The following is a 13,945-nucleotide window of genomic DNA, read 5'->3' on the forward strand; positions in this document are numbered from 1 at the left end:
GCCGTTTGCTAGACAAAGCTGTTAAGTGGCAGCTTCTGGTAAATGCAAACTAGCAGCCACATTCCGGTGATTTCAGGGTTACAGGAAGATCCACCACATGAAAATATATCCAAATCCCTTTTCTCTCATTTTTACTCTGTTGAGGCATTATATTCGTTGGGAGGAATAATACCTCTAACTGTTTTATTTGTAGGGATCAGTTTATTGAACATTGGACTCAGAGTTTAAAATCCCATACCTCATAAGCCTGAGTCCCGTCCCACCACTAACCAGCTGTTTGCCTTGGCCCAATCCCAATCTCTCCGAGTCAACTTCCTTATTGGCACAATGGATTTAGCAATACCTGCTTTCAGTGGTGATCACAAGGATTAAATGAACCAGCATATGTTAAATACCTAGCTAGTGCCTGGCCAAAGAGAACACCTCAAAACAGTAGTCTGAGTTTGTGTCACAGGACCCTGACAGGAACGAAAGCCGGGGCACAGAACAGGTGGCACTGTGTCGGGGAAGGAGCTGCAAGGAGCCTGGTGTTTATTAAAGGCTCAGGTTGGGGACCTTCCACCAAACAAGGAAATACCAGAAATGAGGGGAGAAACAAGGGGGCGTGGGGGCTGAGGTCAGGACAGCCTGTTGTCACAGGCCTGGACGGTGTCCCCTCAGGGGCAGCCGTGGGTTGAAGCCTCTCCGTGCTGAAGTCCTGCCAAGCCACCCGTAGGGAGCAAGGCCTCCCAGGGCCACATGGCATTAGCTCCGGGAGCCCTACCTCTGTCAGGCCTTGTCTCCCTCTTTGCCAGTCACCACGGGCTTTTCAGGAGAGCCTTGGACAGGGCGGCGTGCAGGCACGAATGCCCAGTGCATCTGAACGTGGCCCAGAGCCTCCCGTTTCCCCACTGTCTGCAATAGGCAGACACTTGCCCCCAGGCCCCCAGCGTGACAGGAGGTGCTCTGAGAAGTAGAAGTGCCCCTTCCTGCCTTGCAGCGCCAGCAAAGCAAAGCGCACAATGGCACCTCTGTTCCTCTCCAGCAAGCTCCTTGCCCCCAGGGATGCTGCCCAGGCCAGAGCCGTCAGGCGGGGAACACGCAGTCCTCTGATAATCGCCCTTTATCCCGGCCTCTAAATCAAAGCAGCAGACACGCGGACAGCGACTGCGGCCGACACAGCCGGCACTTTGAGATGTGACCCTTGAATGGAGACCCACCTCCACAGAGAGAAGCGCGTGCTTCTCTGGGGGCCCCGAGTTCAAAGGAAACAGGAACTTCGGGTCCCCGCGCACAGCTGCGCTTGCCTCAGTAGCCCAGACGAAATGTACGACCAGGGAAGATCTGAGTCACCCAGAAAGGCATCCCTGACCCCAGACGAGGAGCGGATCGCCCCTCCTCTGTTCTGCCTTTTTTTCATGTGCTTCGTGTGTCTTGTGCACAACGTCCTGTGTCTTTTTGTTTTTTTCTGGAGGTGAAATTCACAGGACATAAAATGAACTGTTTAAAGTGAACAAGTCAGTGGCATCTATAGCACATCCACGGTGTTCTCCAGCCACCACCTTTATCCAGCTCCAGAACAGTCTCATCGCCTGAATAGAGCCGTGCCTGTAAGCATCCTCCTTTCTCCCCTCCCCCAGCCCCTGGCAACCCTGGTCTGCTTCCCGTCCCTGTGCATTTACGCATTCCGGACATTTCCTATCAGTGGAAGCACCTGATACGTGACCTTTTGTGGCTGGCTTCCTTCCTTCGCTCATTTTAATGTTTTCAGGGTTCATCTGTGTTGCAGCAGGTACCAGAACTTTATTCCCTTCTATGGCTGATGATATTTTATTTTATGGATAGGCCACAATGTGTTTATCTATCTGTTCATCTGCTAATGAGTACTTGGGTTATCTCCCTTTCGGTGCTGCCAGCAGTGTTGCTATGACCGTCGGTACACAGTATCTGTTGAGTCCCTGCTGTCAATTATTTGGGTACACACCTAGGAGCGGACTTGCTGCGTCCCACGGTCATTCTGCATTTAACTTTTTTTTTTTTTTTTTTTGAGACAGAGTCTCGCTTTGTCACCTAGGCTAGAGTGAGTGCCATGGCGTCAGCCTTGCTCACAGCAACCTCAATCTCCTGGGCTCAAGTAATCCTGCTGCCTCAGCCTCCCGAGTAGCTGGGACTACAGGCATGCGCCACCATGCCCGGCTAATTTTTTCTATATATATTAGTTGGCCAATTAATTTCTTTCTATTTATAGTAGAGACGGGGTCTTGCTCTTGCTCAGGCTGGTTTCGAACTCCTGACCTCGAGCGATCCGCCCGCCTCGGCCTCCCAGAGTGCTAGGATTACAGCCGTGAGCCACTGCGCCCAGCCTGCATTTAACTTTTTATAGGAAACCACCACACTTTTTCACAGCAACTGTGCCATTTTACATTCCCACCAGAAATGCACGTTGTCAGTCTCTGGTTAGGTTTTGCATAATTCCTAAATTAGGAATCTCCTGCGGTCGTCCTCCCAGGCTGCCTGAAGCCGGTCCCTGCTTTCACAGAGAATCTGGGCTGCTCAGTTCACCCATTCACCGCCCACGTGCTTGCTGAGTGCCCGGGGTGGGTCCGCATGGGGGCAGTGTGAGGGCGGCCGGGATGCCAGCAACCTCAGATGTCCATAAATGTCTTCTGCTGGGCCGGGCGCAGTGGCTCACGCCTGTAATCCCAGCACTCTGGGAGGCCGAGGCGGGAGGATCGCTTGAGCTCAGGAGTTTGAGACGAGCCTGAGCAAGAGCAAGACCCCGTCTCTACTATAAATGGAAAGAAATTAGCCAAACAACTAAAAATAGAAAAAAAATTAGCCAGGCATGGTGGCACGTGCCTGTAGTCCCAGCCACTCGGGAGTCCAAGGCAGGAGGATGGCTTGGGCCCAGGAGTTGGAGGTTGCTGTGAGCTAGGCTGACGCCATGGCACTCTAGCCCACCCGGGGAACAGAGTGAGACTCCATCTCAAAAAAAAAAAAAAAAAAATGCCCTCTGCTGTAAGTGACCTCAGAGCTCAGAGCCTCTTTCCCTCTACAGATAACAGAAGTCATTCTCATGCTGTCTTGGTTGTCATGGGGGCTGCCCCTAGGATAAAGGCAGGTGCCTGCTGGCTTCTAGATAGCGAGGAAAGTGCAGGGACACCAGAATTCTTTTCCTAGAGTTTAATCTCTTTGATTTAAGGCATTGATACCTATCAAAATGTCAGCGCCCAAGGAAAGGCTTTATACCTCTCTGGACTGCCAAGTTCTAAAATGCAAGCAGGATCCAGGTGGACACAGATCACTGGCCGGGGGCCGCTCTTTCACAGATTGCTTTTCCCTTTCATCTGATGCCCTCAAATCGCCCTGCTCCACGCCCCAGGCTTGCTGTCTCATCCTCCCCCCCCTTCCCTCCCCGCAGCCTCAGTTCCGGCTTCCTTGGCTCAGCGCACCTGCCCTCCCAGCACCTTTGGGCCCTGAGTCAGGATTTGCCTGGTGCGGTCAGGGGCCATCCTGGTCCCGCCAGTTCTCAGGCCACAGGCCCAGGTGGTGCCATCATTGCTACCCGGGGTGGGGGTTGGGAGAAGGAAGGGTGAGCCGGAATCCTAAAGGCCCTGCTTGGTCAGCACACTCGTCACCAGACCCTGGCGGATGTGGGGTGCCACGAGAGAGAGAGCTGGGCACCAAGGACTATTCATTTGGTCAGGTTTTCAGTGTTCGTTTAATTTGCTTTTGAATCCTGTCCCGCTACCTTTGTCATGGCGGCCTCCAGGCTACGCGCACCGACAGGCCAGCCCTGTTTCGAACTGCTGAAATGGGTCAGAAACCACGTCTGGGGGGCACTGCAGAGCCCTTCCTGAGCAGTTCCCCCCTCTTTCCTTTCAACTTAAACAACAGTGAGCTAGTATTCGTTCGCCAACCAGCGTTTGTTACACCCAGCCTGGGCCTAAGAGCAGGGTGCTGACCTCCAGGGGCAGCAGACCATCTGGAGGAACAGAACGGGCGGGTCGCTGGTGTTCCCAAAGCCACAGCCCACCACGGGGAGGCCAGGCTCCTCGTCTCATCCGAGATGCACTAGGCTGGGCTTCCTGGGTGCAAGTGGAGGTAGTGACAGGGAGGGGTGCTGACCAGGGGCTGGGCATCTGGCAGGGCATTGGTTTGCCTGCCTGGTGGCTCTCTCCTGCTACCAGATGTGGTGGTGATCTCTTCCCCGTCTAAACAGATGGCTGAGGCCGGGCGTGGTGGCTCACACCTGTAATCCTAGCCCTCTGGGAGGCCGAGGCCAGTGCATCGCTCAAGGTCAGGAGTTCCAGACCAGCCTGAGCAAGAGCAAGACCCCGTCTCTACTAAAAAATAGAAAGAAAGTAATTGGCCAACTAAAAATATATAGAGAAAAAATTAGCCAGGCATGGTGGCGCATGCCTGTAGTCCCAGCTACTCGGGAGGCTGAGGCAGGAGGATTGCTTGAGCCCAGGAGTTGAAGGTTGCTGTGAGCGAGGCTGACGCCACAGCACTCTAGCCTGGGCAACAGAGTGAGACTCTGACTCAAAAAATAAATAAATAAACAGATGGCGGAGATGGAGCTGGACCAGACCCCGTGAGCCTTTCCCAGTGGGGCAGAGGCGGAACGAAGTCTGGGTTCTTCTCCAGTGGTGGGGCCCTGAGGGCGCTGTGCTGCCCCACCAGTGGTTTGCTTACCGGAGCCAGGAGGTCCCCCGCCGCAAGGTGGGGTGGTGATGGGGCTCAGCAGGCAGCGGGCATCAGGGAGTGTCTTGCACCCCATGCCTGAAAGTCAGGGCAAGAAAACAGGGGTGTCAGGAGGAGAAAGCCAGGGAGGCCCACAGCCAGCCTGGCCAGCCCTGCGGAAGCTAGGAACAGCCAGAGTTGTCCTGCAGAGCAAAAGGGACAGAGCCCCAAGTCTTTGTACTTCTGGAGCCATCAGTTACTGCTGTGGCCTGGGAAAGGCACAGCCCTGGGCCAGCGCCCCTCTGCAGCCGGGCCTGCCAGCCGCACCCCAGCCCCTGGGCGGTCAGTCACGACTGCGTGCTGCATCCGAGCTCCCAGCATGGTCCCCTCTCCCTAAGCATTTTGTTTAAGTCCATTATTTCTTTATTAATTTTCTGTTTGGAGGATCTGTCTTGTGCTGTCTAGAGTTTTGTTTAAGTTAATCATTTCTTTATTAATTTTCTGTTTGGTCCCTAAGCATTTTGAACTGCACTTTGTTCACACAGAGTCCTGGCTGCTTGGAGGGCAGATCGCTCCTCTGGTTGGAAGTGGTCACGGTGCTCTATGCTGGCACTCGCTGAAACGCACAAGAAAGAAGTGAATGATGTCAAAGGAGAGGAAAAACAAACCAGCCGGGGAAGGGCAGAGGCTGGGACGATGGCTGTGCTGAAGCTTCCCAGGCCCTAGCCTGGACACGGGTCTCTGCGTGCAAAGAGCTTCTGACCTTCAAACGAAGGGCAATTGGGGAGGACTAGGTGATAAGTGGCACAAGGTCACCCTTCCATTAAATATGTTCCTCATCTACCGAAGGGGTCAGAAAACTGGGGAAAATAATTTTTCTCCTTAATGTCTTCTCCTTCATATGGTGTGGGACGTGTGTGTCTTCCTCCAGTCATTCAGGAAGCAGTAGCTGGAGGAGGCCTTCCCCACGCGCCCGCCCACCCTGGACCGGCCCACCCACGCGGTGCTGCTGCAGCCCCAGCCCCAGCCTGCTCTGCCTGTTGCTGTTCTTCTGTTTGCTGTCCCTGCCTGCAGTCAGCTCTCCCTCTGCCTTTCTCTTAGGACTCCTGTCATCAGAGGGAGGGCCCGCCCTCACTCCAGGATGATCTCACCGTGAGATGCTCAGCTTAATCACACCTGCAAAGCCCCTTCTGCAAACAGGGTCACCTTCACAGATTCCAAGGGTTAGGACACAGAGCTGTGGGAGTCACCACTCAATCCACTACCTGCTCCTGGGGAGGAAGCCCACCCTTGTCCTGACGTAGATGCAACGCTTTGCCAGAAAGGTGCGGGTTTCTGTTTTATTTGGGGGTCTACAGTGGGTGTCTCCAAATTGGTTTTTTCTTTTGTTGTTGTTGTTGTTGTTGTTGAGACAGAGCCTCACTCTGTTGCCTGGGCTAGAGTGCCGTGGCATCAGCCCAGCTCACAGCAACCTCAAACTCCTGGGCTCAAGCAATCCTCCTGCCTCAGCCTCCCGAGTAGCTGGGACTACAGGCACGCACCACCATGCACGGCTAATTTTTTCTATTTTTAGTTGTTTGGCTAATTTCTTTCCATTTATAGTAGAGACGGGGTCTTGCTCTTGCTCAGGCTCATCTTGAACTCCTAACCTTAAGCAATCCTCCTGCCTTGGCCTCCCAGAGTGCTAGGATGATAGGCGTGAGCCACTATGCCCGACCCTTCACCTTATATGTTAATAATATTTTAGGGCTGGGCACAGTGGCCCAGGCCTATAATCCCAGCACTTTGGGAGGCCAGGGGGGAGGATCTCTTGAGGCCGGGAGTTCAAGACCAGCCTGGGCAACATAGTGAGATCCTGTATCTACAAAAAGAAAATTAAAAAATTAGCCAGGCATGGTGGTGCGTGCCTGAAGTTCCCAAAGCTATTCAGGAGGTTGAGGCAGGAGGATCACTTGAGTTTGAGGTTACAGTGGGCTACGATTGTGCCACTGCACTCCAGCCTAGGTGACAGAGTGAGACCCCCATCTCTAAAATAATAACAATTTTAAATATATACTATAGCCAAAAAAGCATCAATAGTGTGCTTAAATCATAGAATGCTACGCAACTGTTAAAAAGAATGAGTTAGAACTACATGTGGAGAAATGAAAGTGTCTATAAATTATATTAAATGAAAAAAGAAAAGAGCAGCATGATGTTAGGTATCTCAGCCACTATGTCATCATGCACGTATGTACATCTGAATTTTGCTTGGACACATGTAGAATATTTCTGGGGGAGAGGGACTGGAGGTCCGGATAGAAAGAACACATCCTGGCCAGGTGCAGTGGCTCATGCCTGTAATCCTAGCACTCTGGGAGGCTGAGGCAGGAGGATCGCTTGAGCTCAGGAGTTCGAGACCAGCCTGAGAAAGAGCGAGACCCTGTCTCTACTAAAAAGATATAAAGAAATTAGCTGTACAACTAAAAGTATATAGAAAAACTTAGCCAGGCGTGGTGGCACATGCCTGTAGTCCCAGCTACTTGGGAAGCTGAGGCAGGAGGATCCCTTGAGCCCAGGAGTTTGAGGTTGCTGTGAGCTAGGCTGATGCCGCGGCACTTATTCTAGCCTGGGTAACGGAGTGAGCCTCTGTCTCTAAAAAAAAAAAAAAAAAAAAAAAGGAAAGACAGAAAGGGAAAAAAAGCAAGGAAAATAGGGAGGATGGAGAACAAGAGAAGGTGTGGGAGAGGGGCGGAGCTAGGATCTGCCTCAATGATCCAGGACAATCTGGGTGGCCCACTGACCTATCTGCTAATCTCCTGGCCATCTGCTCCTGCCAGTGCTGGGGCTCAAAGACTCGGGTGAAAAATAAAGTGTTGCTTAACTATTATAAAAGAAATGCTATCCAAGAAAGTCTTAGGTGTTAAAGCCACAAAAGTGAACGCATACACTTAACTTGTATGTTTCCTGCTTTCTTGCTGTGCCAACGAGTAAGATAACAAGTCAAGCACGCAAGCCATCCGGGCCACACCTGTCAGCAGAGTCTCCCCCAAAACAAAGAGAAAGCACATTGGTGGCTTTTCCATGTGAAGAGCATCTCTGAAGTCACATAATGGAGAAATTCTCTGGGTCTAATTTACAACCGTCAAAACATAAAGCACAAAAAAAAAAAAAAAAAAAAAAACATAAAGCACAGCATGCAATGTTGATGGGATCCCACCAGCAGAGAAATTGCATTTGACTGAGCGATGACAGTTAATGGCACAAGTTATTTTAACTTTCTTAGTCAAAGGTTTCATAAAATGAATAATGCATGATGCAAATGCATAAAATGGAGAGATTAAATGGGATCTGGAAGGTCCTTTCCACTCTCATTCTACAGCCCCGTGGTTCTAACTTGTCTGAAGATCTTGGAGTGGAGAGGTGACCTGCTGGGCAGCCACGTCAGGGACTGTCCTCTGTCTCATGACAACACAGAAGCAGGAGGATAACTCAGGTGAGTGTGGAAAAGGCCAGAACGGAATGGCCAGAGCTCGGTCCACAGGTTTAAGCCATAGACTTCCAAGCGCTTCCAAGTCTTGGTCTGGAGATTGTTTTCATTTCCAAGAAAGAGGGGAGGGCTCCTGTTTTTGGTGCTCACTCGAGAAGTCGACAGCGGAGGAGCCAGGGAGGCCCGGCCCATCCACCGCCAGGGTCCCAGGACGTGCTCACAGTGCCTCTGCCGCTGCATTTTGCTCTCCTCTGCGTCTGTTTGCCGTGTTTTCCCTCTGTGCCTGCAGCTCTGGGATCCAGGCCTTTCTGGCTCAGCCTCTCCATGCCCACAGCCACCTTCTAGGGGCTGCCCCTTGCCCACACCTTCAGCCAGCTCCGCCTCCACCCCAGCTCACGTCTGGCCCTCGGGGGTAACTGCTCCCCCACGCCCCCCAGTCTTTTTCTGGGATCCTGCAGCTCCGATGAGTTTGCTTCTTAGCACCCCGCCTCTGTGGTCAGTTACAGCTGACCCTCTGCTTTCTTTTTTTTTTTGAGACAGAGTCTCACTCTGTTGCCCGGGCTAGAGTGCTGTGGCGTCAGCCTAGCTCACAGCAACCTCCAACTCCTGGGCTCAAGCGATCTTCCTGCCTCAGCCTCCCGAGTAGCTGGGACTACAGGCATCCAATACCATGCCCGCCTAATTTTTTTTTTTCTATATGTTTTTAGTTGGCCAATTAATTTCTTTCTATTTCTAATAGAGGCGGGGTGTTGCTCTTGCTCAGGCTTGTTTCAAACTCCTGACCTTGAGCAATCGGCTCACTTAGACCTCCCAGAGTGACCCTCTGCTTTCTATCTTTCAAGATCCCATCAACTTCTTTCCACTGTTGGATCTCCTTTTCCATTCTCTTTGAACTTGTGGGTTAGTTTTTTTAAATCCCTTTAATGCCATTTTAGCAGACTTTTAGGACAGAATCAAGATAAAGGCATGTGTTCAATCTGTAAAACGCCATCTCAAGTTCAGTCTTTTATGTTGTTATTGTTTTCTCACCCATGTACCCACTGTCTTATTTAATGAATGCCTTCACAGTTCAATTTTACTCATGTATTGAAACACAAGTATATTTTGAACAGTGTATATAACAGGTATGTGTTTTAAAATTTGACAATTAACCATATAGTAAATCTCATTGTGCCACTTACTTGTCTCAACAACTGTTTTCCAGCTTTCTCTGCATTGCTACCTTGTAGTTTAGTCCTTCTGATTGCTGCAGTACAATTTAATAAACATTTTAGCAAATCTTCTTATGTAACAAAAATTTCTTTTAGATATCTACCCAGAAATAGAGTGCTGGGACATAGGATTGACACATTTATTAAATATTACCAGATGCTTTTTCCAAAACAGCTATGGCAACACAAACTTCTCAGAGCCCTTAACATGTTCGTTGGCATTGTGACTGCCCCAGGGAAGATATATTAATAACATGCAAATTTGTATGACCTTGGAACTCTTTCCTTCAGAGCATCTTGAGGTTTTAGTGTCTCATGGAGATACTGATGTAGATTAGGCGGGAATGGAAAAGCAACACACCATTTGGGAGATGAGTAAAGATTAGTTTCTGTAAACCTAGTTTATTTTTAACCTAACAGGATCATTCTATATAACCATCACCGCAGAGTGAATCCTTATTTGCTGGCTAATGCAATAACTTATCTTTCTGTTATCTGGGAAAAGACAAAATGTGCTTTCTAATACTTTGTTATTTATTTCTAGTAGGAGTGAAGACTAACCATGGGACTTTTTTCCAGGGTCCTGGGCAAGTGAGATTCAGTGGTCAAAATTGTGACAATTCCAATAAAACAGGGCATCTGTTCACCAACTGTTGATAAGAAAACCAAGGCTAACATTCAGTTCTGACAAGCAGATAACAACACAGTGGTATAAAACAGATTGATTTAAAAACCTTTAAATAAAAAATAGTAATTAGATATTGGCCAGGTATGATGGTTTACACCTATAATCCCAATAATTTGGGAGGCCGAGGCAGGAGGCTTGCTTGAGGCCACGAGTTCAAGACCAGCCTGGACAACATAGCCAGACCCTGTCTCTACCAAAAACAAAAAACGAAAAATTAGCCAGGTGTGGTGGCATGCACCTGTAGTCCCAGCTACTCGGGAGGCTGAGGCAGGAGGATCGCTTGAGCCCAGGAGTTGGAGGCTGCAGTGAGCTGTGATTGTACCACTATACTCCAGCCTGGGTGACAGAGCAAGACACTATCTCTCTAAAAAAAAAAAAAGTAATTAAACATTGAAGGTAAAAATCCTAATCCAAAGTAGGCTATGTGGTGGATACACTGTTCTAAGCAGTAAATGAATCTGGGACTGAAATGAAGCCTCCAAACACAGGGCCCAATCTCCCCAGCCCAGGAAGGCCCAGCTCAGTGCTTGGCATGGAAGAGGCATGATACATAAGTGCTAAAGAAATAAATTTAAAAATCGGATATTTTTACCTTAAAGCCCTTATAGTGGAAGATTTGGGGTTCAATTTTTTTAAAAAGGTATATAGATATCCTAAATACATCTCTGAGAAGATCTCCCCTGATCCGCCCTGGAGTCAGGGCACCTAGAGTCAGGCCAGGAAACCTTGCATCTAGGATTGAGGTGTACCTGTCACCTACAGCTGTAACTGACACCTGTGCTAGAGTTTCTGCTCCTCCCTCTCTTCCAGGAATAGGAGTCCCTCCCTCAGGTGTGGGTGCCTGGCAGCCGTATTTCTGTGCCCTGGCTGTGGCTAATTGGGCCAAGCTGGGCCCACGCTGGGCCAATCAGATTCCTTCTTCTGGAAGTTCCATATTGGATTATGAAAACTGGGACAGTCCAGTCCACTGGCTTTCAAGCAAGGTGATTTTTGCCCACTGGGGACACTGGCGATGTCTGGAGACATTTCGATTGTCTAACTCGGGGGTGGGCGGGGTGGGTGCTACGGGCCAGCAGTAGCTGGAGGCAGGGATGCCGCACCACCTCCCACCGCACGCCGCACAGCCCCACGACAAAAGTGTGAGGTAGACAGACCTCGCTCTGCGTCTAAGCATTTGAACGGAGATAATGTAAACTCATTTCACTGAGGCTCCAGCCGCCCTATACCCTCCACATGCAAAAGAAGCAGACGAAGACGTCAACAGTAGAGATAGAAAATACTTCTGAAGTTGCACAGAGAGCAGCTGAGCTTAGAGACAGGTTTCTAATTCCCCGTTCCAGTTCCTTCCAGAGACCTGGCTACATTTTTGCCCCTTTATCCCTCTAATAAATTCTCTTTTGTATCTTAGATAGCCTGATAATGATTTTTGTTACTTGTACTCAAACTCACTTTAAATAATACAAGAAGTATATTCAGGTGCACAATCTTAAAATGACCTAAGAAACATTAAAGTTTAGGCAGCTTAGAGATCATTCTAGTCTTTAGGATGGTACAAAGAAATGAAATTAAGTGGTCAGTTGTCATTGCTTTTCCGCGACAGCTGAAATACTTCCCCACAACTTTCCCACGATTAGGTGCTCCTGTGTTTCCCCGAAAATAGGATCTACCCATAAAATAAGCCCTAGCAGGATTTCTTTTTTTTTTTTTTAATTTTATTTTTTTGAGACAGAGTCTCGCTTTTTTGCCCAGGCTAGAGAGAGTGCCGTGGCGTCAGCCTAGCTCACGGCAACCTCAAACTCCTGGGCTCAAGTGATCCTCCTGCCTCAGTCTCCCGAGTAGCTGGGACTACAGGCATGCGCCACCATGCCTGGCTAATTTTTTCTATATATATATTGGCCAATTAATTTCTTTCTATTTTTAGTAGAGATGGGGTCTCGCTCTTGCTCAGGCTGGTTTCAAACTCCTGAGCTCAAGCAATTCCCCTGCCTCGGCCTCCCAGAGTGCTAGGATTATAGGCATGAGCCACCTCGCCCGGGCCCTAGCAGGATCTCTAAGCATGTGCGCAATAGAAGCCCCACCCCGAAAATAAGCCCTAGTGACGGGCGTGGCTGCGCAGCGCGTCTGCACAACCCATGCGTGTCGTCGCGGAGCGGGAAAGAAGACGAGCAGCCCTTCCCATCTGCCCCGTGAGAGCTCTGTTGCTCCGCATGAGAGATTGGGGCCAGTGGTTCTAAAGGAAATAGAGTCGCAAGAAATTCAGGATGGGATTCGGGGTTTGGAGAGTTACAATGTTCCAGAAGAAGACAACTTAACTCTATTTGAATAAATGTAGATGGTTGTACCGTACTTAAAAAAAATAACACCCCCTCTTGAAAATAAGCCCTAGGGTGTCTTCTTGAGGAAAAATAAATATAAGCCCCTGTCTTATTTTCGGGGAAGCACGGTGGAGTGAGACGCAGCTTTGTGAAGAGCAAAGGGTGTAGGGCAGGCTGCACCGTGCTTATCAGGCTTGTGGGATCAGGACACCTGCGACCTGCTCTGCCACTACAGGTGAGCCCTGCCCAGCGCCACCAGCTCCTAGTCATCATATACAGAGTGCCCCACAGAGCTGTTACTAATCACACACTTGCAAGTGATTTCTGTTGGCATTTCATTTCCTGTTTCCACATCCGTCACCAACCTGAGTGCTGATTTCATTTTGCTGTGTGCAAAAAAATTCAGTAAAAGTTGTGACCTCTATTGGACACTGGTATGTGCACAAAACAAAAAAAAAGTTGTGACCTCTGGCAAGCCACTGGACATGGTCTTTGATACGTGGTTTCTTCCTGGAAGTTGTCTTTTTCTGTGGGTTTTTTTTTTTTGGAGACAGAATCTTGCTTTGTCACCCTGGGTGTAGAGTCCAGTGGCATCATCATAACTCACTGCAACCTCAGACTCCTGGGTTCAAGCGATCCTCCTGCCTCAGCCTCCTGTGTAGCTAGGACCATAGGTGTGCACCACACCCGGCTAAGTTTTCTATTTTTGGTAGAGACGGGGTCTAGCTTTTGCTCAGGCTGGTCTCCAACTCCTGAGCTCAAGCGATCCTCCCACCTTGGCCTCCCAGAGTGCTAGGATTACGGTCGTGAGCCACCGCACGGGCTTAAGTCTTAGGAATATTGTGAACTCAATTCCTTTGGCCACTCATATTGTTTCTTAATCATTTAGGTAGTCATTGAGCCCTTTGGGATGATGGATCTTCTCTCTGGAAAAAGGCACATGTGCATTCTATTCTGCTTACAATCCTGAGGGGTAATGGACCACTTAGAGGCCATCATAATTACCGTGTTTCCCTGAAAATAAGACAGGGTCTTATATTCATTTTTCCTCAAGAAGACACCCTAGGGCTGATTTTCAGGGGATGTGTTATTTTCCCCTCAAAGCCTCAGCTTGCAGCACGCACAGGGTGGCCGGGACCCAACAGGGGGAGCCGACCTTGTTGGTGGGGCTGCCTGCACCTTTCCGGTCACCTCTGGGACAGCAGCTGTCACGATGGGGCAGATGAGAAGGGCTGCTCGTCTTCTTTCCCGCTCCGAGACGACACGCACGGGTTGTGCAGACGCGCTGCGCAGCCACGCCCGTCACCAGGGCTTATTTTCGGGGTGGGGCTTCTATTGCGCACATGCTCAGACATCCTGCTAGGGCTTATTTTATGGGCAGGTCTTATTTTCGGGGAAACACGGTATTCCCAGGTTAGGAGCCCCTGTATTAAATACCTACTTAGTACCTACTCTGAACTAGATGGTGAGGAAAAGTAGGTGAATAATGTGGAGTTCAACCCTTGAGCGGAACACAACTTACTAAGAATGCAGAGCAGTAAACACCCAGCTACAGCCCGGGTGACGTGCGCCGAGAGAAGGTAACAGAGTTCTGTGG

General features: G+C 49.7%; 1 long non-coding RNA gene across 1 annotated transcript; it reads left to right on the forward strand.

The window, feature by feature from the left end:
* Positions 1-4,450: 4,450 nt before the first annotated feature.
* Positions 4,451-11,163, forward strand: LOC142864349 (uncharacterized). Its single transcript, XR_012914883.1, has 3 exons — positions 4,451-5,990; positions 8,027-8,140; positions 10,844-11,163. It is a non-coding gene; the product is annotated as an uncharacterized LOC142864349 (long non-coding RNA).
* Positions 11,164-13,945: the final 2,782 nt, after the last annotated feature.

This window comes from Microcebus murinus, chromosome 25 (genome assembly GCF_040939455.1).
Source record: "Microcebus murinus isolate Inina chromosome 25, M.murinus_Inina_mat1.0, whole genome shotgun sequence".
NCBI classification, from domain to species: domain Eukaryota; kingdom Metazoa; phylum Chordata; class Mammalia; order Primates; family Cheirogaleidae; genus Microcebus; species Microcebus murinus.